Genomic DNA, 20,727 nt, shown 5'->3' with positions numbered 1-20,727 from the left:
GCCGCTGGGGGAACTTCGTCCTCAATCACCAAGGCTGTGCGGACCGCCCGAATAAGTCCAGGAATATATACTTTGGACTTAGCATCAGCGTCCTTAGTATGGAAAGGTTCCTGATCGTAAGGATCCAGAATCTCCCCATCATCAGACGTCCCTTCGTCATCCTCATAAGGAGCGGACAGAGACGCCACCGGCCTTTTATGAGGCCGCATCACAGACTCCCCTTGCAATACATCCGACAAGTGCTGTAAAGAACTCGTCAGGGAGTTAACCCACGCTGGCTCCTGAGAACCCGGGAGCGGGGAAATAGGGAGACTGTGGGGTACCACCAATTGTCGTGGGAACCCCTGCATGGGTGACGACACCACAGACTGCTGGGACAAACCCATCGGAGTAAACGCGGGCTGCGGAGCTAACTGGCCCACTAAAGCTGTTAACGCCTGAGCGAAACAAGCCCAGGGCGGCTCCTGTACCGGTGCTGTAACCGTAATAGGCCGCGCCATGGACAACACTGCCGGCAAAGGCCCTCCGCGCTACCCTCCCCCTCCGCTAACGGTACTTTGCACGTGGTACACTGTAGCCGGAGGGGAAAATCACTTTCAGACATGATGGCACCACGTATGTGACCTCTCTCACCAATTAAGTATTAAATAGGCGAGAGACCACCCTGCAGCACCGCACCGCAAGGGCTTTAGCAGAAAGAACAGGGACAGTAATAAAGCTGACAGTTTAGTGAAGAATAGTTACAGGCAGCGCTAGCACAGTCACATACAATGCAGAGAAATAACAATTCCTGCACTAACAGCGCTGATCACTCAACTACACAGACACAGGGCCTGGTAGGACACAGCGCTGCATACACAGACCTGAGCCACAGCGGAGGAGAGGTATGCGGGGGGACCCAGACCACGATGCTTCCTTCCAGACTTCCAGCAGCGTTCACCATGCGTTGCAGAGAAGATGGCCGCCGAGGAGCAGAGAGAAGCTGGCCTGGGGGAGGAGCGCTGACACAGGACCAGTCAGCACAGTGCAGAGAGGGCTGTGTGCAGCGGGGGAGGCGCCGGCTGTGAGACAGGGAAGGCGCGCTCCCCTGGCATGCATTTAACCCCTGGGACGCCGCAGCGCTACCGCTCTGCTGCGGTCCGCTGTCCCAGGGGGTAGTGGAAGCGCAGGTTGGTCGCCTGGCTCCACGCTGCAGCCAGTCCCCAGGGAGCCCCCTGCCTGGGGACTTAGGACCATGTGATCAGCGGGGACCCACCGCGGGACCCCGCTGCTTACCTCTGTCCCCCTTGAATCCGGCCATGGTCCGGAGCATCTGGGGTCACCGCTAGCTGTGACCCCAGACGCCCACCAGCATCCCCGGATCAGTACCGGCGTTCTGGTACCGGCGGGGTGTAGGGAAGACAGCATGGACGTCAGGACTGACTGTCCATGCTGTTCATCCAGTTGTGCAGCCACAGCTGCATGAAGAATAAGCTTCAGGGGCTCTTCTAGCCCCCACTCCAACAGGTGCACCCGACTCCGGCCGGGCACCAAACTAAACTGAGGTGCCTTGGCCTGGGGGCGGGGTATAGGAGGGGGACCTAGTGCATCCTGGGAGGCTGAAAGCTTAACTCTTTGGTGCCCTGCGACTGACGTCACACCTATACCCCAAGGTATCCTGTGGATACCCTATGGACCCTGAAGTAGAAATAACAGTTTTTAATAATTACTCAAACACCTGAAGCTGCATCTACCAATATCTAAATTCAATTTAGACATTAGTTATATGAAATCTAGCAAAATAAACAAACCTTCTCGTAAAAGACACACTAGTATAGATTGTGGCAAAAATTAACACTAAAATGCAGTGAAACAATTCTAATAAAAGCCTGAGCAGTATAAAAACAAGATTAGTGATAACATTTATAGCATTTGTGTTTCCATAGAAAAAGAAAAACACTTACAAGACCAAGCAAAGTAAAGTATAATTTACAGCTAAGCTTCAATAACCAATATAATCCCCAGCCTAACACCCCCATAATTCTTTTGAAACTTGGCAGTACAAACCTGCAGAACACACATATAAACAATAGCAATAGACTGAAGACATGTTGTCTTTTAGTATACTTATATTTTACAGCCTGGTGTTACTGCCAAAATATTTTCTATATAAAACAGCTAAATCTATTTTGGAAATATTTAGCGACTTGCAAGCAGTAAGCAGAGCACCGAGATTATAGGCCAAGTTCATGGTAATTTAATAGTCCAGTTTAGAAGTGAACAGTGTGGATGCATAGGCTTCTTGTAAGATACTGACATGATCCTTATTCATTATCAGTCATTGACCAATAATTCAGACAGATTCACCTTTACTGATTGTAGGCTGTATATGGGAATTGCTAATAGCCAGAGAATTGGACAGGAGCACAAAATGGACAGATGCACCTTATATAAGCATAGCCAGATCTGTCCATACTAGACTTTTCCATATATCACGTAAATCCTCATAACTCTGCTGGTCAGCTATAAGAGTGAATTGCTGAATGACAGTGTGTTTGAACATCCTACATTTGCAATATTGCAGATAAAGTCCATTTCTTTATAAATTTTCTTGTCAATTTAGGAAAAATCAAAAGAATTTCCCCATTTTTCCTTCCCCTTACAGGGAGCCATCTTTATCATATTCTCCCATTAGCATAGAACACTGTTGACAACAAATAATAAAGAAATAAAATGAGAATATTGGGAACGAATGGCCAGAATGACTTATATGGCATATTCCACAGACTGTGAATGAGTGCCGCTATAAAATTGATATAATTAATTATACATATACAGGTTGAGTCTCCCATATCCAAATATTCCGAAATACGGAATATTCCAAAATACAGAATTTTTCTAGCATGACTGAGATAGTTTTACTTTTTGATGGTTCAATGTACATAAACTTTGTTTAAGGCACAAAATTATTGAAAATATTGTATAAAATTACCTGCAGGCTGTGTGTATTAGATGTATATAACACATAAATGCATTCGGGGTTTAGATTTGGGTCCCATCCCCAAGATATTTAATTATGATATACAAATATTCCAAAATACGGAATATTCGATATCTAAAATACCCCTGGTCCCAAGCATTGGAGACTCAACCTGTACTTAACTGAAAAATTAGTGGAAGAAAAAAACTGCATAGCATGTTTCTGGGTTTAATGGGTCATAATGGAATACACAATAATGTGAGTGAAGCGACCAGTATAATATAGTCTGGTGCAGATGAGTAAAGCGGCTGGGAATGTCAGGCATTTTAAAATGTAAGGTCCCATAAAGTAGTTGTAGGGATGGAAGATAAACACTGTGCCCGAGCCATTGCATAGTGATTCTGCCCTTTCCAGACTATCACTTCACCTAGTACACTCATTAGAGGGATCACTGTTCCCTACTCATTCATTATGTTTGCACGAAAAGTTTTACTGATTAAAACAAAAAACAAACAAAAAAAAATATATATATATATATATGTTTATGCATGGTCCAAATGAGTAAAACAAAGAGGTGAGATGACTTAAAGTTACTTAAAGGTTATCAAATCCTCATTTTCATAATTTTTGGGATGCAATGTCTATTAGAGAGATTGAGATTCCATTGTGTATTGTCATTTCAGCTATCGTTGCTTATGGGAGGTCTCCACATGTTGACTGGAGCCTCCAAGGGTGACTGGGGTTAATGGTTTATATTTTTATAAGAAATTCAATTTAAACTGAACAGGTTTATTGTTTATATACCTCATAGCGTGATATCCACCATAAGTATTTCATTACAATATCTAAAATATAAAGCAAAATTTACATCAATGTAAAAAACTAAGGCAGAGACACTTATGGTATAAGAATCATCAGGAATTCTCATGAAGAATCTTTACATTTAACTTTAGCACATGATATGCCCAATACATTGCCATCACTTTATAGGTTTGTATATGTATTACCATTAGGTGGTTGAATTGTTTGCTGCTTAAATTTAAGTCCACTGTAGTTGTTTTGCGTAGCTAACAATAGAGCATTGATTTCAATGTATAAAATAATAAGTTACTTATGTGCCCTTATCCTCATTCAGTCTGTGAACCATATTGTCTTTAGTTCAGCACTTGTCAATAGGTTGTCAGCATGTTGCGCTCTATAACATCCTTCTCCGCTAGCTAAGATCTCAAGTGGTGTTTCCCATCACGTACTCCCGTCAAGATTATGTGCATTTACACGATATGAAGATATTTATACAGAGACAGCTTCCTGTTTGTCAAGCAGCTCCCCGTGGAAGTTTTTTAGCCTTTGCCATTGAAAACAGATGCTTTTATTTCACAAAAACACTGAAGTTGCATAACAAAACAAGATAGTGCTTAGGAAGAGCAGGCAGGATGCCAACAGACGCTGAAATAATCAAGTAACTTAAAAAATCATTATGGTATTTCATGTCGTACCAGGGGCATTTTACCAAATAAATTGGCCCATGAGCAAATGTTTTCTGCAGGCCTCTTACTCATGTGCAGTAGAGACCCTTGGCTTTTGTGCCGGCACCAACATTCTGAAGACATTAGGCGGTATCAAATTAGTCCCAAACATTGTTCGGGCGCTAATGGGTACCCCAGGACTTTCCAATTAGCCCCTGAAGTTCAGGCCAACGCCGGCACTTGTGTTTTCGCCCGAAAAGTCATATTTCTTCGGCCGAACAAATAGGATACTGGGATAAAAGAAAAAAAACGGTGGAAAAATCCCCATTTTTCGCCCCCGGAAATATATCGGGGCTAATTGGATATCCCCCATTGACTAAAAAATAGCACTATAGCCAGTCAAGTAAACTAGTAAGAAGTCTGTTCTGGGTGCAGCGCGGGGCTCCCCTTGACGCAAGGTTCCATATGCACTGCACAGACTGCACCTATTATAGATAAGCCACTGTTTCACACTTTATTGCTACAGATCTAAGGGCCAGTGACTATTGCCAACAGTTTGCTGATGAGCATAGTGAGACTGTTAAACTGTGATGCGATAGTCATCTTCAGGAAAATGATAAGAATGGACATACAGTATTGGGGGGAAATCAATTAGCCGCGGTACTTTACCGCCAGCTAATTGATCCCCCGGGCTAAATCAATTAGTCCCCCAGACTCTGAACTTATCGGGGTCGTGGCCTAATTGCGGAAGGCATGGCCACAGCCCCCTTAGGGAAAAAAATGGAGCGCGCTGAGATGGGGGGCAAGGGGCAAATCCAGGGGGGGTGCTATCAGTGTGATCGCACCCCTGCAGAGAAGAGGAGACTGCTGCTGCTGCTCAGAGGCAGCAGTCTCTCTCGTCCCACTTCAGCCAAGCACACAGCAGCGTGTGAAGGCTGCTGACAAGATGCAGGCACCATCAGGGATTTTTTTTCTCCAGCCCGAAGGCAGTTGAAAAAAAAATCCCCAATAAGTGCAGTATTTTCGCAGCCGCGATCACGAAAACACATGGATCTGGGAACTTATCCCGGATTTTATGTGTTTTCACCCAAAAATGGCAATTTTTTTATGCGGTAAAAACGGAGGGTAATTGAATAAAAAAAATGCGGTAAAAGTCCAGTTTTTACTGCACAAAAAAAATTATCGTGGGCAATTAAATTCCCCCCTTACTCTAGTTCGCTCCTGTAAGATGGTCAGATGAGGATTCATAGTTACCACAAAGTGGTAAACCTAAATCTGGCACATGCAAAAAGGGAAAATGTAATCATAATCCCACACCACCAAGTATTTTGTACAAATGCTAATGAAGAATTATAATGCATCCTCCTCTTAAATACAAATGTTGATGACTCAAACATGTGTCAGTTGTATGTAATGTAAAGCAAACTGTGTTTACAGGTTCCTGTGACACAGACTCAGAAAATTAAATGAGATTAGTCTATTTCCAGAAGCTTCTGATGAAGTTACACTAAGCGATGATGATGAAGCAGAAACAGTCAGGCAATAAGATGCCTCTGATATTAAGGCGACACATGATAAATGTACAAACAGATTGCCCATTCTTTCAAAGGCACGACTCCCCCATATCAGAAATATTATACTGTGATACTTGCATGGTTCACAAGGCATTATATAATAAAACACGCACTATGAAAAATTATTTTATATAGTATATGAAATTTCAAATATTCAATAGTCATATAGACATGATTTAGCTTTGTCTAATTAAATATAGTTCTGTAGAAAATTAAACATTCCATGACACTGACTGTATGTGCGCCTATCATTAAGCATCTTGATTGCTTTTATGACGTGTTTGTTATAACCCGCTGGTGTGAGGTTACAGCAGGTTGTTATTGCTGTTATTACTAATAAAGTGCAAAACGCATAGCAACCAATTAAATATTTGTTTTTATTGAATAACTTGAACTAAATCAATCACATAATTTCCAATTAGTGTAATAGGTTACTGTATGTTTGTACATACTGTACAGTAACTCTCTTGTTGTGCGATGGGTGGAAGCCTGCGCTGTATATAACACAGTGCACAGCCTGCGTGACGAATGCAATTCTATCTAGTTGGTGAACAAGATCCTTAGGTAGAACCTATGTAGTAATGCTAAGTACACAATGTGCAATAATCTGATTTATCAGCCAATATTCGGCCCAATTATTGCACAGTTCACAAATCCGTCAGATCGGCTCCTGATATCGGGAGTGCTGCACAATGTTAGACTGTCCCGAAGAGCCAACGTTGTGCAGCAAAATGCAGTGTGTACAGACAGAATGGGATTGTATTGCCGGTGGCTGTTTAGCCGCCAGTTCAAAACTCAACAACGCAAGCTCGGAAGGTGGAAATCCCGACAGTGGAGGTAAGTAAACCTAATCCTCCCCTCTCCCCCCCTAATCCTCCCTTAGGGGTGCCTAACCCTAACCTCCCCCCTAGTGCCTAACCCTAACCTCCCTCGTTAGTGCCTAAACTTAACCTCCCCTCCCTGCTCCCTAGACCTAACACTCCCGGGGGGGGGTGCATAACCCTAACTTCCCCCCGGGGGTGCCTATCTCTAACCCCCCCTTCCCCTAGCCTAACCCTAACCCTTCCGGAGGGGTACCTAACCTTAAGTCCCCCCTGGAGTCCCCTAACCTAACCCTCCCCCCCGCGTGGCTAAGAGGAGGGGCGGGCCGGACCTACCTCGTTCGGTTCCGCGTCGTCCTGGATTCCGGCGTCGGGATTATGATAGGCGTCGGTATCTCGACGCCTATCATACATCCCCCACCGGCACTCTGCCGTCGGGATTGTAACCGGCGGCCGCATCCCTGTACGGACATCGTCTGACAAACTGCACGTAAAGAACATCATCTCAAGAAATGTACTGTTCATATAGGAACGATAATGGTGTAGTGCGTATACAGGAAATCAGATGTTTTCTGGATCATTTCAGCTGTCAGAAGACAAAATAGTCGATGGTTCCTCCTATCTTCAAGGTGTGTTCCTAGCTTAGGAACAAAATAAATAAAAATAGCATTATAGGATCTGGTAACAAGGTCCACTTTAAATATCTGTTAGTAATTTGTAGACTTTTTTCGGCACACCGTAGCATAACTTTTTATTTCCTAGGTATTAAATAAAGCAAAGTGAATACAATGCAATACATTTCACAATACAAACCTAGAATGCAATCTTCTTGCATCCTTAAAGAATACAAAACATGTCTATTTTACTTAAACACAAATCTATTTTCACACAAACATAGGCCAGAAATAATTGAATGCATTTTTTTCTATTTCATTGGTGACCTGTGTGTCTAGCCCTAATTTATGCAATGTAAACTACTCTAATACTACCCAATATTGTAGTTACTATTTGGTCCAGCAAACCACGAATAGTGCAGCCATGTATGAAAGCCCTGATTTAGATCTCCCACCCGTGTAACACTGTCCTCTCAAAATCCCCGGTGACAACATATGGTAACCTGTCTGTGCCACTGACCAAACTGCACATTGTAGGAATGTGATCATCAAAGTTAATAAGTTAATACAGTAATACAATGTAATGTTCAAATTACATTTGGTTCTACAAATTTCAAAACTATGGTACTTTTATGAATCATTCTCCTTTAAATTGTGGTGTCACACTGGCAGGGCTCGATTAAGGGCCACATGGGTCTGGGGCTGAAAATGATCAAGAACCTATAGTTGTAAGTGGAGGAGGTGTGGCCAGTACTATGTGGCCATTTACATCCCTACACTATCAGTCCCCCACGGGGAGATGTATCAAATCCTGCAGAGAGATAAAGTGGAGAGACATAAAGAACCAATCAATCAGCTTCTAACTGTCATTTTTCTAGCCCAACCTATAAAATGGCAGTTAGAAGCTGACTGGCCGGTTCTTTGGGCCTCATTTATCAATGAGTTATATCACTCAAAACGAGTGATAAAACTCCTTGTGTATGATAATGGTGCTCCAGCCAATCAGCTCCCAATTGTCATCTGTTTGAAAAATGAGTTAGGAGCTGATTGGCTTGAGCACCATTTATCATAGTCAACAAATTTTATCACTTGTGGTGAGTGATAAAACTCATTGATAAATGAGGCCCTTTATCTCTCTCCACTTTATCTCTCTGTTGACGGGATGCATGACGCATTGCATTCGGGATGTGATGCATCTCGACACTCTTTGATGGATGCCGGTGTTCATTACGACAATATGCATGAAAAAATTCACAAAGGTCAGCTCTCTTGGTAAGAGCTGTCCTTTGCAAATGAGGAGCTTCCGGGACTATGACCCAGAAGTCCCTCTGGCGTCCTTCTGCACATGGGCAAAAGGATGCACGCGCCACAGGGGGTGCTGTGAGGGATCAGTTTGGATCCCTCTCACAGCACTCCCCGAATAGAAGCCCATAGGTTTCTATAGGGTAATGCAATCAGGAAATGGTGTCACCCACCGCATCCAAGCCCTGAAATGCATCGCTGTCCGGGGCATATGAGACATGCGGTCAGACCCGCATTTTGGGGTTTCAATCGAATCCCTCCTAAGGGGAGCATACCAATAAAAAGCCCATAGGCTTCGATTTTGTAATGATACCTGAAGTACCTGTTAGTACATTTGGGTAATGCGGTAAAACCCACGAAAATGTCATTTTCGGAGTTTTGAAGCATTTTCGCCTTAAGTACAATCCTTTGCTAATCTTATTTGTATTTACTTAAATATATTGGGGAACATTTATGAAATTTGTTATACACCTAACTGTTCCCAAATATAGTTCTTCTAAGAACATCCACTTTCCATAAAGTTTTTTTTTTTTTTCATTTGTTAAACTGTACTAAAAAAATAAAAAAAATCTGATTGGGTGATGCGGGCAACACTTCCTTATCTATACAGTTACCTGTAGAACCGATTTCACCAATGTTGAATTCTTCCCACATAGGCCTGAAGACTCCATGTTACACAAGTTCTGATCACACATGCTGTATAGAAAATATGATCCATTTCAATATGCTATTAGCGAGCACACCAGCCAAATTTCACCCCCTCAGCTATGCTGAAAATATAGTTATCTATTGAAACTCAGTGTTGGATTCTGCGTCAACCATAAATATTTCTGCTTTAATAAATTACTTCTCCAAGCATAGAAAAGAATGAGTATAGGGTGTACATTCATAATTAATTTATCCTGGCAGCAAATGTGCAGAGTTCATGGAATATTAATTAGTTTTTTATAAAATATGTATCAAACTCAATACTCTCCACAATTCTAAAAAAAGTGGGATAATAAAACACAGATGTGATTTATGATTAGCCAAGTGAACAGTCCCAAACAGAAAATGCAGCATGTCCAATATAAAGCCGCCAAGATATGTTATACTGTGTTATAGCTGAAGCTTGGCCAGTGAAATTTCCTTATATAGTAGCTGTACATGGAATGATTTACCTAGACTCTTCACTCATGGGTTTTGTAACGCTAACAAATCCCAGGTGTTGCCCCTACATAAGTAACACTCAACTGTTTAAGGTCTGGATTGTTGGGTAGAATTCCATACTTTCATTAATGACATCTGTTGAGAGAACACTCATTCCCTCTCATTGTAACTTTTACTCTAACGTTGCCTTCTTTATGGACATAAAATCAGCATTTTTGTTCACTGGAGCCACAGCATGCATTGCATCCCTATTTTGTGAAGATTACATACAAATCAAATAACCTCTAAATCTGCCTAATCCAATCTGGAACATGTGACATTATAACCTTTTGACATTATACAAGAGGATTTATAGAAAAAAAAAAGAGAAAGTGCATATTATTTTTACACATACTTCGGGAAATAATATATCATGTTATTTATAGTATGAACAGATGCAATCAGGAAGCAAACTGAAATATTTTAACTATGAGCTGAAAAAATGTACTTTATTTGCACATACGTCATGTTTGTGTGCGCTGCTTGGCTGATCCCATTAGGGACATATTGTATAGTTTAATAATAGAAATATATGCTTTAAAGTTGTAATTAAACATAAAAATAAAAGTTGATCCAATGTGAAAATTAGCAACATTCACCAACATAGAAGATACCTTAGCCACATTCATACTGTATAGGAGCATACACACGGTCAGATTTGTCAGATCTGTCAGATGCATGATTGAACGATTTGAACGATTTGAACGATTTTACCAAAGATTTCAACGATTTGAATGATTTCTGACTGCATTAAAACGAATGGAGTCGTCCAAGTTTGACTGCAAACACATCAGATGTCAGATATCGTTATCTGACCATCGGGAACGCGCATCATTCATCGTTCAGGCATGTCAGATATGTCAGATTTTCCTTCAGATATGAACGATTGAACGATTTTTTAAATCGTTATCGTTCAGATCTGAAGAAAAATCCGACCGTGTGTATGCACCATAAGTGATAGGTCTGTCGTGACTTTAAGCAATTGTCCTCTATAGTCAGTCAGCCACTTTAGGCAATACAGTACAAAGGGTTCATACCCACTGTTATTGATTAAATGTGTTGTAATATCGTTTAATGCTAGTAAAATGCATGTACTGTAAGTAGCTCTCACACTAGCAACCACCGTTTATAGTGTCGCCAGCTATATGCCAGCCCACATGTGCTCTGAGGCCCAAGTCTTATCTCTGCAGAGTAGAGGTATCTGAGCAAGCACAAGAGAAGAGGGTGCAGTACATGCACAGTGAATACTCTACCGCGCATTTGCAGTGAAGCGTTGAATGGTGCTTTATGGTATATGCGCCGATTCCAGCAAAAGAACGCCAAACTATATTGCCTGCTTGGTAGGAATGGCCACTGGGTGCACAAGTGCAGTCAACATCGGAAATTCATGCGTAAAGGTGCAGTGAACACCACTTACACTGCATTTAAGTAATGCATCATCAATTGAGTATCAGAAGGAGGCAGGAGATGCATGTGAACCATCACAATCCCGACAATACATGGAAAAAACATTTCCATTGGGTTGGGAACATTGATGGTTACCATCCATCGGCTTCTGATGTCCATTTGTACTGCTGAGAAGTTGGAAGGTATGATGCACTCACTATTCATGTGTACAGCAATTTAAGGGTTATTTTATGGGAGCTGATAGGGTTTGGCTGCAGGCCAGTGCTTCCGAAGTGCTAGGCACACACTCAGGAAATGTAACACACCCTTATGTGGCATGACAACACCCACCTTTGTGTCTAGTGGCTGTATACAAAATAATGAAGTCAATCAGTTCAATAGAAAACAATGAAATAAGTGAGGCACATCATGACTTCAGTCATTAGGCACTGCTGCAATGCAATTTAAATAAAATTGGATCTGCTCAACAAATGGTTGTCTCCACATTGTGTGTTGGTGATAAATGGCCTAACTTAAGCTGGGTAAACACTGAACAGATATATCTGCAGATGATGGTCGTTCATACACACTGAAAGACCATCATCTGTCTCTAGCCGCCCTCCCTGCGGCCTCTGCTGCAAGTTTACAGGCACTCTGCAGGCCTGCCTTACACACTGCCCGATGGACAGATATATCTGCCATCGGCTGTGCAGCAGAGCTGACGCGATATGTCTATGAGCGACGTCGTTCACAGACTTATCGCTGGTACACACTGGCCGACGGGCACCCGATATATTGGCCACTCGATTGAACGACCAATATATCTGTCAGTGTGTACCCATACCAATAACTACTAATAAAAAGGTGATATCATTAAGGGCAGCATACACATAAACCCTGTAGGAAATGGGTTGCTCAATGGAATACCACTATCCATATTACAATATATGGAAGCATACAGTAAAACCTAGTACTGCATGGTACTTTTAAAATCAGGAAGGATGTAAATGTGACTCCATTGTCACTGGTCTGGTCAGATACTGATACGTCAGCTTCACTTCCCATTCACAGCATTTCTCCAGGATGTTGTTTAAACTAAACAACATCCACCAGGAAATCCTGTGTTATGTTCACAAAGCTCAGTGTTTACTGAAAAATAAGGTGATATCATTCCCTAATCTGACTGTGCTGCGATTTTTTTAAGGGAAAGTCCTCCAAGCTGTAGATGTTAATTGTTAGGTGACAGGTGTAATATAATATAATCATAGATTATCATATTATGTATTCCTCATTTCAAGCACGTCCAACTGATACATTTAAATGAGGAAACTAAAACCAAGTGTAGGTATTACCTGCAGCTCATCTAAAAGTACCCCTCAATCTAAAATACCAGTTAGCTTATAAATGTGAGCCTTTAATACAGGGGTGGGCAATAAGCAGCCCCCCAGCTGTTGCAGAACTACACATCCCAGCATTCCCTCCCACAGTTTTGCTATTTGGCCATGCATCAGCTTTGGAGGGCCGCTCAGTGCCCACCCCTGTTCTAATAACTTTCACACAGTTTCCATATATATATTATCTATTGGGTGCCACAAGCATTGCTACGGTACCTCACTGTGCTAGGGCCAGGACGCAATGCCGATATTTTCACAAAATGTGTGACTGTTTGCTATTGCGCATGAACAGCGATTGCATTGCGATTACTCTCATACACAGGAATCACTGGCAAAGTGAGTGACATGTAGGCAGCATTTGGGAGTGGTAACGGGGGGGTGGTTAGAAAAACCCAGCCGTGTCAGACCATCTGAATGCCGTTTCATTGGCGTGCATAAATTAGCCATTGCGATCGCCTACAGCGTATGAGAGCTCTCTGAGTATCAGGAGAGCTGCAGTGTTTGCAGTGTTAGCGAGGTAATTTTCAATTACCGCAAACACTAAAGCTCCCCTGATATGCAGAGATTTGATATGCCCCATAGTGATCCTCACTAAGAGGTCTATTCATCATCAGAGGCTGGATAGATAATTAAGTATACAACTCACTGCAACAGTGGATACATACTACTGGAGCAATCTAGTATTAATCGGTGCAGGGACAGCGGCTCAGCCGACTGCGAATGCGTGACCTGAGTTCAAGCGTACGCACGGCCGCAGGGCACGCAGTGCAAAGGTGGCAAAGGGATCCAACCGACTTCCTTCTCAGAGGAGGGAGCAGGGCTTTGGGGACCAATGACATCTGAAGAAGGTGTTTATTCCCACAAGCAAACTCTGAAAACTTTTTTGTAGTTTGTTGAATTCTAAGCAGCCCCGTTATTAATAACATGCAGAAAATAGCGTTTACGCATATGTAATGGATCCATAACGGATAATAAATAGGACCCTACTAACCCTAACCGTACCCTCACTCCTATCGTTTACATTACCACAGCAGGTTATCCTAACTCATAATACATAACCTTCCTAGCACCTTCCTCCCCACTGCAGCCCATCTAACCATAACATACCTGCAGTGTATCCCTAACAAACACTTGTAGGACATTTGTGAACCATCAAGCATAGCTCCATCACTGTAGCAGCCTAATAGTCCATGTGCTAATGTACAGAATGCTGGCGGTCGCAATACCGACGCCTTAATCTCGATGGTTGAAATTACGACACCTGCAGCTAAGTAAACTAAGCCTTACCCTAACCCTACCCCTAACCCACCTTTCTTGCAGCCTAACCCTACCCCTCCGCTCTTACAGCCTATCCTAACCCTTTCCTCCACTAGCCTAACCCTAACCCTTCCCTCCACCAGCCTAACCCCTAATCCAAAACCTAAGACTAAAACTTACCTTCGAGATTGCGGTCGCCGGCATTGTCGAGCCGGCTTCTGACTCTTGTGGGGATTCCGGCGTCGGTATTGCGACCGCCGGCATTGTGTGCGCTGGGATCTGAACTACATCCCGATTGTAGAGATAAAAGTAATTATGCACTAATAACATATCTCTCTGCCATCATCAGTGAAACATTCTACAGATTTAGCTTAGTTAGGTCTTTTTTTAGTCTCTTCATCTCCTAACAGTATAGTGAGAAAAATGGCACATGAGCCTCCATGTGTTTTATCAGGTTTGCAGAGATGTTCCCCATGTCTCATCTCATAAACCGTAAAAATTTAGACAATGGGCATGACCATTCAAATGAACAGTTATTAAAAATAATACTGGCACAGCTTCTTCTTTCTGCCCTCTGATCAGCAGCAAGCATCACGATACACACCTACTCCTCCCTTCACACCACTAGAAATAATCACAGGTCCAAACGCAGTAATATAGTTATAGCACTCATGAAGTCACTGATATTATGACATAATAGATTTCCAGAAAAATGCAGACTCATTTTAATTTTAATCATTTTAATAATGAAACCTGACTTAGAGGTAAAATAAGTTATTAGCTATTTCCACATGGAGAAGTAATACATTTAGAAGATCAAGTCTATTGAATTGAAACAAAGACACTATGCATATCAGTGACACACTCAGGGGGGTTTCTGAGTACCTAGAACCCCCCTCCCTGACTACCACAATCGGAGCCCCACCCCCTCACGGTGTAATGCTGTGCCATTTTGGCTTCACCCCCTTCTATATACCTACAAATAGTGTCAGTATGTCACATAGGGGAGGGGCCTAATGACACAATATACCAGGCCTGGCCCCCAACAAGAGCTCCGGCACAGGATCTTTTCTCTGAAGGTTAGTGTAAGTGTGAGATATATATAAATAATCCCCCTTTTGCAAATCCATTGTCTGCCCCTGCATTCCTCCATCTGTAATATTTACAATAAGTCTGCAGACATGCTCCCATATCCAAATATTTTTGTTCTGACTAGCTATGAATGCTATAAACATTTACTACTGGTGCTCACTAAATACAGAAATGTGCTTATTGTGTCTGCTAACATATTAAAAGAAACAATGACCTATTTAAAAAAATATATATTCTTTATCGCTGCAAATTGCAGCAATAAGGAATTAAGTTTGGGGAGCTATTTATCAATTTGCTCTCACCAGGACAGTGATAAGAACCCTTCCCAGAGTAAATAGAAAAATTATAGCATAAGCAATCACTTTACTGCCGGGTTTGTACCCGGTTGATTTACTGCATAGAGCCATAGACTATCAGAAACTGTGAAGAGTGTCTATGCCAGGGATGGGGAGTATCGAAGGACCATCTCCTTCCAGATGATCAAGCCTGGAGAGCTAGGCTTTTCGATGCTTAATATATTGGAGAAGACCACAAAACTCATTAAAAAATATGGGTACTGCGGTATTCTGTGATACTGAATGCAGGAAACAGTTTTGATATCTCCCATGTTCAGCCTTTAGTAAATTGCAGATATACTAAAATCATGCTGATTCCCGCTTGATAAATAGACTCTACAATAGGTGAACAGAGGAAAGTACGGTACATGGCGGATACAGTACAAGACATACTAGGTAGGCTCTAACAAACAGGGCCCTCTTCCCTCTTGTACTCCTCGCCTGCTCACATTGATACCTTTAAGCTGGGTACACATTAGACAATGTGTACCCAGCACGATCTCGTGAGCGACGGGACCCGGAGGGGGTGCCGGCACCGGCAAGTGCATACACATTTGCCAATGCCGGCAGCGGCAGAGCGACAGCAGGGGGTAGCGGGGGCCATGCTACATTCGACAGCATGGCATCGCTAGAGACATCCTCAGCTCTTTCTGCATGTACAAAAGATCTGAGGATGTGAGGGACGACCAGCGGCGGGCGCGCCTCGGCATCGTGCGTACACACTGGACGATATGAACAAATTGACGTTCCGATGCGTCGGAATCTGCCAAATCGTTCAAGATATCGTCTAGTGTGTAGGGGCCTTAAGGCTCAGCAGGCAGCGCTAGCTCTGTGGGTACTGTGACTGCATATTAAACAATGTTTATGTAGCTTGTATCCCATGTCCTGCAATGTTTCGTACTGTAAATTTTTTACATTTCTTTCCTCTTCTATTGTGTGCACTGTTTACGCTTACATACTGTGTAAGGCGCCATATAAATGACAAATAATAATAATAATAATAATAATAATAATAATAATACGTGAACAGAGGGAAAGTATGTGGCAATTTTAAGGAATTGGCTACACTATCCAATAAGTCATCTCACAGCACCACTGTAATCAACATAAATGAGTTCCATATATTATTAGTTTGATGAAAATTCCTTTCATTTACTCATGAACTAATTGGGACTAAAAAATGTAAACTGCAGTAACAGACATAGTTTATAGGCGTCTCATGTAGCCTGCTTCTATATGATACAATTGTCTGTCTGCAATTAGTCAAACATTAATAGATGTAAATCAAAGATAAAAGCTATACCCATCCATTATCTTTGAACAAAAAGCTTTCCAATTGCAGACCAATTGTAACACACTATAAGACAAATGCCATTGTAAGATATATAATATATATATATATATATATATATATATATACATGTAAATGAATTATGCTATCTTAATGCTAATTACATATTTGCATCAAGACCAAGTGACATGTTTTGTATATAGATAGGTTTTACTCTGCCATAGAAGAGTACTGACACTACCTCATTACAGAATTATAAATAGATGAAATGATGATGACATAGTAGTATATTGAGACGTACAATGCAGAACGCATTGCAGTATGCCATACATTTCCAGTCTTATACCCGGCAGACTAGATTCTTTGCGTTTCCACTGCAGTCTAATTATGGAAAGGCTCAGTACAATTCAGCACTAAATTATTTTACTTATTGGCAGTGGTTTCCCTTGGATGTTGTAAATGCCTGTAAGAGCTGAAGCTTGCAGTGAAAAGCAGAGCGCTCAGCAAAATCTGGCAGTTAGAATGTGAAGCAGGGCATGTGCTTAGTGTAGCATGCAGATAAGTGAGGCCAGGATCTGATCTGAAGTGTGTATTTCTGTCCTGCACAGGCTCATTAATGAAATAGTCATTACAACATCTGCAATATGTGAATTGCTGTGTCATCTCTGCTACATATTCCTGATCATTAAAGCTGGTGTGAAAAAAAACACAAGCAGTGACCTTTTATCCCATGTTAGAGGGCAATACAACACACATACTTATATGGAGTGTTGCTGAATGGCATTCTCTGTTAGCAGGTCATCAAGACCAAATGACTACACTATAGCGGCAATATAAAAAGCCTGTGCATAATGTAATCAAAAGACAATAATATACTATATAGATCCAAATAACATCTCAACTTTAAAATGTACATATGTTGTTTTGGGGGGGGTTTAACAAAGGGGGAAAAAAGAGGACAATGCCAAATTAGACGTTCTCTCATTTAAACACACTTTAAACCCTGCCATACACCAAATGTTTAATTTACATTAGCAAGATTGAACCGTTAAATACATAATATATCATCGGCTTGTTCACACCTGTCTGCTTTTTTTTATTATTTGCACTTTTCACAATGCAGAAAAAAGGTGAAATAGGAGTCGTGGCGCCATTCCCAGCATTGCGTTCCAACACGTTAACGCAATGTTTACAATTTTAGAACATGGTATGACTTACTTGTCATGAATCAACCCACTCTGCCAATACAATAGAACGTACAAGGCGTGAAAAACGCATCATTAAAATGGGTGTAAATCTTGCATTGGTTTTCATGTGTTTTACCCATTATCCCGGCACATGTGTGAACAAGACCTAAACGCCATTCCACCCTAGATGCACCGTAACACAGCAATATTCCATTATACCCTTTACGGAATTCTTCTGCACAAAATGCTAACATTGATCCAACACATTTTCATTTAAAAATATGTATATAATATAACCTACATCTGAATACAGAAACAATTTTAGGGGTAAAAATGACAGCTAGCATTAAAACTGCAGTGGAAATATTTGTCGACTCACCAATAAAAGAACATTGAGATCTCTATCATTTGTGCTGAATAGTAATAACACAGATGTTAAATGCTAGTACTGTCAACACAGCATTAATTTAGATTTATGCTGTAGAGAAGATCAATAGAAGGGCTAAGCATAGATGTGGCTCAGCATAAATCTATCAATACACAGGGAGCTATGCACAACCATCTCTCTGCTTTCTGGTTCAAAGGGGGTCACACACACAAACATTAAAATACACACATAAGCACACACAAACATATACAACACATGCAGATGTCATTATTCTCAGAGTCACTTACATACCTCTAGGCGCAGTCTGGGGATTGTTTCACGTCCCTGGTATGTGTTTAATCACCACATGTAAATCCTGCAGCCCAGTGCAGATCTATAGCCTCCTTTCACTGTGGATATCTGGGACATAAAAACGCATCCAAATGCAGCAGCAGCAGCAGTCTTTGCTTCTTGTCTGGCAGTAGCGGGTGAGGCAGGAGGAAAGAGGGCAGCTGCTTCCTTCAGACACCTCCCTTCTCTACACGAGCCATAGGCACAGCAGCAGCATCTCTCCACCTGTGACAGCTCTTCTGAAGCCACCTCCCAAGACGGCTCCCAGATGACTCTTGCTCCGGTCAAGATGTGTGGGTTTTGTCTAGTAGTGGGAGGGAAGCTGCAGAAAACTCATTGTCATTAATTCATTAAAGAGGATGTGTATCTGGCTGTCTCCTTTGTGTGACTGAGGCTGCAGGGATAGTAGGTGATGGGGAATGTGGGTGTATCAGCAGCATGTCACTGGGACGTATAGAGCTTTGGTGTTTGGGATGGATGGTGATATTGAACTGATTGCTTGGTGCTGTGGTGCATCCACATGGGCTTCTTGACTTGTATGGTACTTGTTTTAGGAATAGTAAAAGAAGGAGGAGCAGGGACAGTGGCAGCCTGTGTGCTTATTCACTGCCCTTCTGTTCCATGCTTTTAGTGGTGGCAGATTCTCCCTGCACTTAACCCAATCAGTTCTGGAACACTACATAATAATAATAATAATAATAATAATAATAATATCAGATTTGGCTTTTAAATGATTTCCAAATAGTGAGATTGCTCATTTTGCAGTGCAGAATTTTCTTGTTACATTGGTCTGAACAGCATCTGAAACAATCCCGGATTTTGTACATCAAAGGAAAAAAAGATTTGGAAAGAATGTCTAGGAAAAGATGAGCCTTGCTTCACATGCAAATAATTTCACCAACCCAAAAGGATTTGCTTATGGAATTCAAGCAGAGATTTTTACAAGTATAAATTAAAAAACCTTCCTTTGATGGCGAAGAGACTGGTGCAAGGCTACAAGCTTACAGAACTGGTACAATAGCTTTGTAACTTTACAATGCTTTGGTGGATCTACACACACTTCTTGTTGGTACAATATAGGAACAGCAGTATCTAGAAAAGTGGACAGTTGTAACTAGCACCAGTTCCTGCCAAATAATTTCACTTAAGGCCCCCATACACGGTGCAATATAGCAGCCGATCCAATGGATTGGAATGATATCGCTGCTATATCGTTCCGTGTGTGGGTATGATATCGGCCAGAGGGCCTGATTCAGAGCCGCTGGTAAGCGGCCGTTCGTTCGCTCCGAGCGATGTTCGCACATCTGCGCATGCGCATGGGTCGTTATGCGCATGCGCCAACCAGTCATTGCGGTCGGAAATCGAGCGCTCGCTAAATAGCGAGTGCCTGCTAATTTGAGTGACAGGATGAGGCGTTTGTGGGTGGTAACAGGGGAAGGTGCTTGAAAACGGGGAGTGGTGATCGGAACGCAGGCGTGCCAAACGGTCAAAACGGGCGTTTTAAGGGTGTGCATAATTAACAAAGCAGCGTCATCGACCACGTCACTTGGTTGTTTCTTAGCCTGAACTGTTCGCATGATTGCGGTAGGAAAATCCTACCACAAGCACTGCGAGCAGTTCAGACGCCTTTCGATGTACTCGATTAATCAAATAAATAGCGGAGATGACTTATGATGCGAGCGGCCAGGGGGCGTCTTTACAAAATAGTGAGTGCATGTTTTGTTCGCTCGCTCAGACATAGAGGCGTCAACAGACCGCAAAGAGCGAACGCTCAATTTAAATAGCCGGCCCCTTTTTCTGAACGAGCGAGCGCAAATAGCGTCCGGCTCTGAATCAGGCCCAGAGCGCGCTCCCGTGGGATCGTACATTGCTCCTTACAGATCTTTCTAAATGTTCAGTTGATCTGGGGGAGCGATGTATAATACCATGCAGCGCTATGAGGGGGAGGGGAGTGCAGGCATATCGGATCGTCTGTCACATTGCAAGGTGCATATCGCATTATGTATTGGAGTCTTTAGGGGCTCATTTATGAATGATCGCATTTGTAATGCAATCTGGGCATGACATACCTGGCCATGATCGCATTGCAAAATGTGAACACAGCGCCGGGATGTATCATCCGACACATGCAGGGACAGGAGCT

General features: G+C 42.2%; 1 protein-coding gene across 1 annotated transcript in view; it reads right to left on the bottom strand.

Moving 5' to 3' along the window:
- Window positions 1-18,874, bottom strand: part of CDC42EP3 (CDC42 effector protein 3) — a 37,336-nt gene extending 18,462 nt beyond the window's left edge. The window contains exon 1 of the mRNA XM_088477643.1: window positions 18,546-18,874. The gene's annotated coding sequence lies outside the window, so the exon portion shown is untranslated. The remainder of the gene's footprint in view (window positions 1-18,545) is intronic.
- Between the last annotated feature and the right edge of the window lie 1,853 nt (window positions 18,875-20,727).

The sequence above is a fragment of the Taudactylus pleione genome, unplaced genomic scaffold, assembly GCF_031769625.1.
Source record: "Taudactylus pleione unplaced genomic scaffold, aTauple2 ptg000201l, whole genome shotgun sequence".
Lineage (NCBI taxonomy): Eukaryota > Metazoa > Chordata > Amphibia > Anura > Myobatrachidae > Taudactylus > Taudactylus pleione.
The sequence above is the reverse complement of the archived record's forward strand: the minus strand, read 5'-3'. Positions and strand labels throughout refer to the sequence as shown.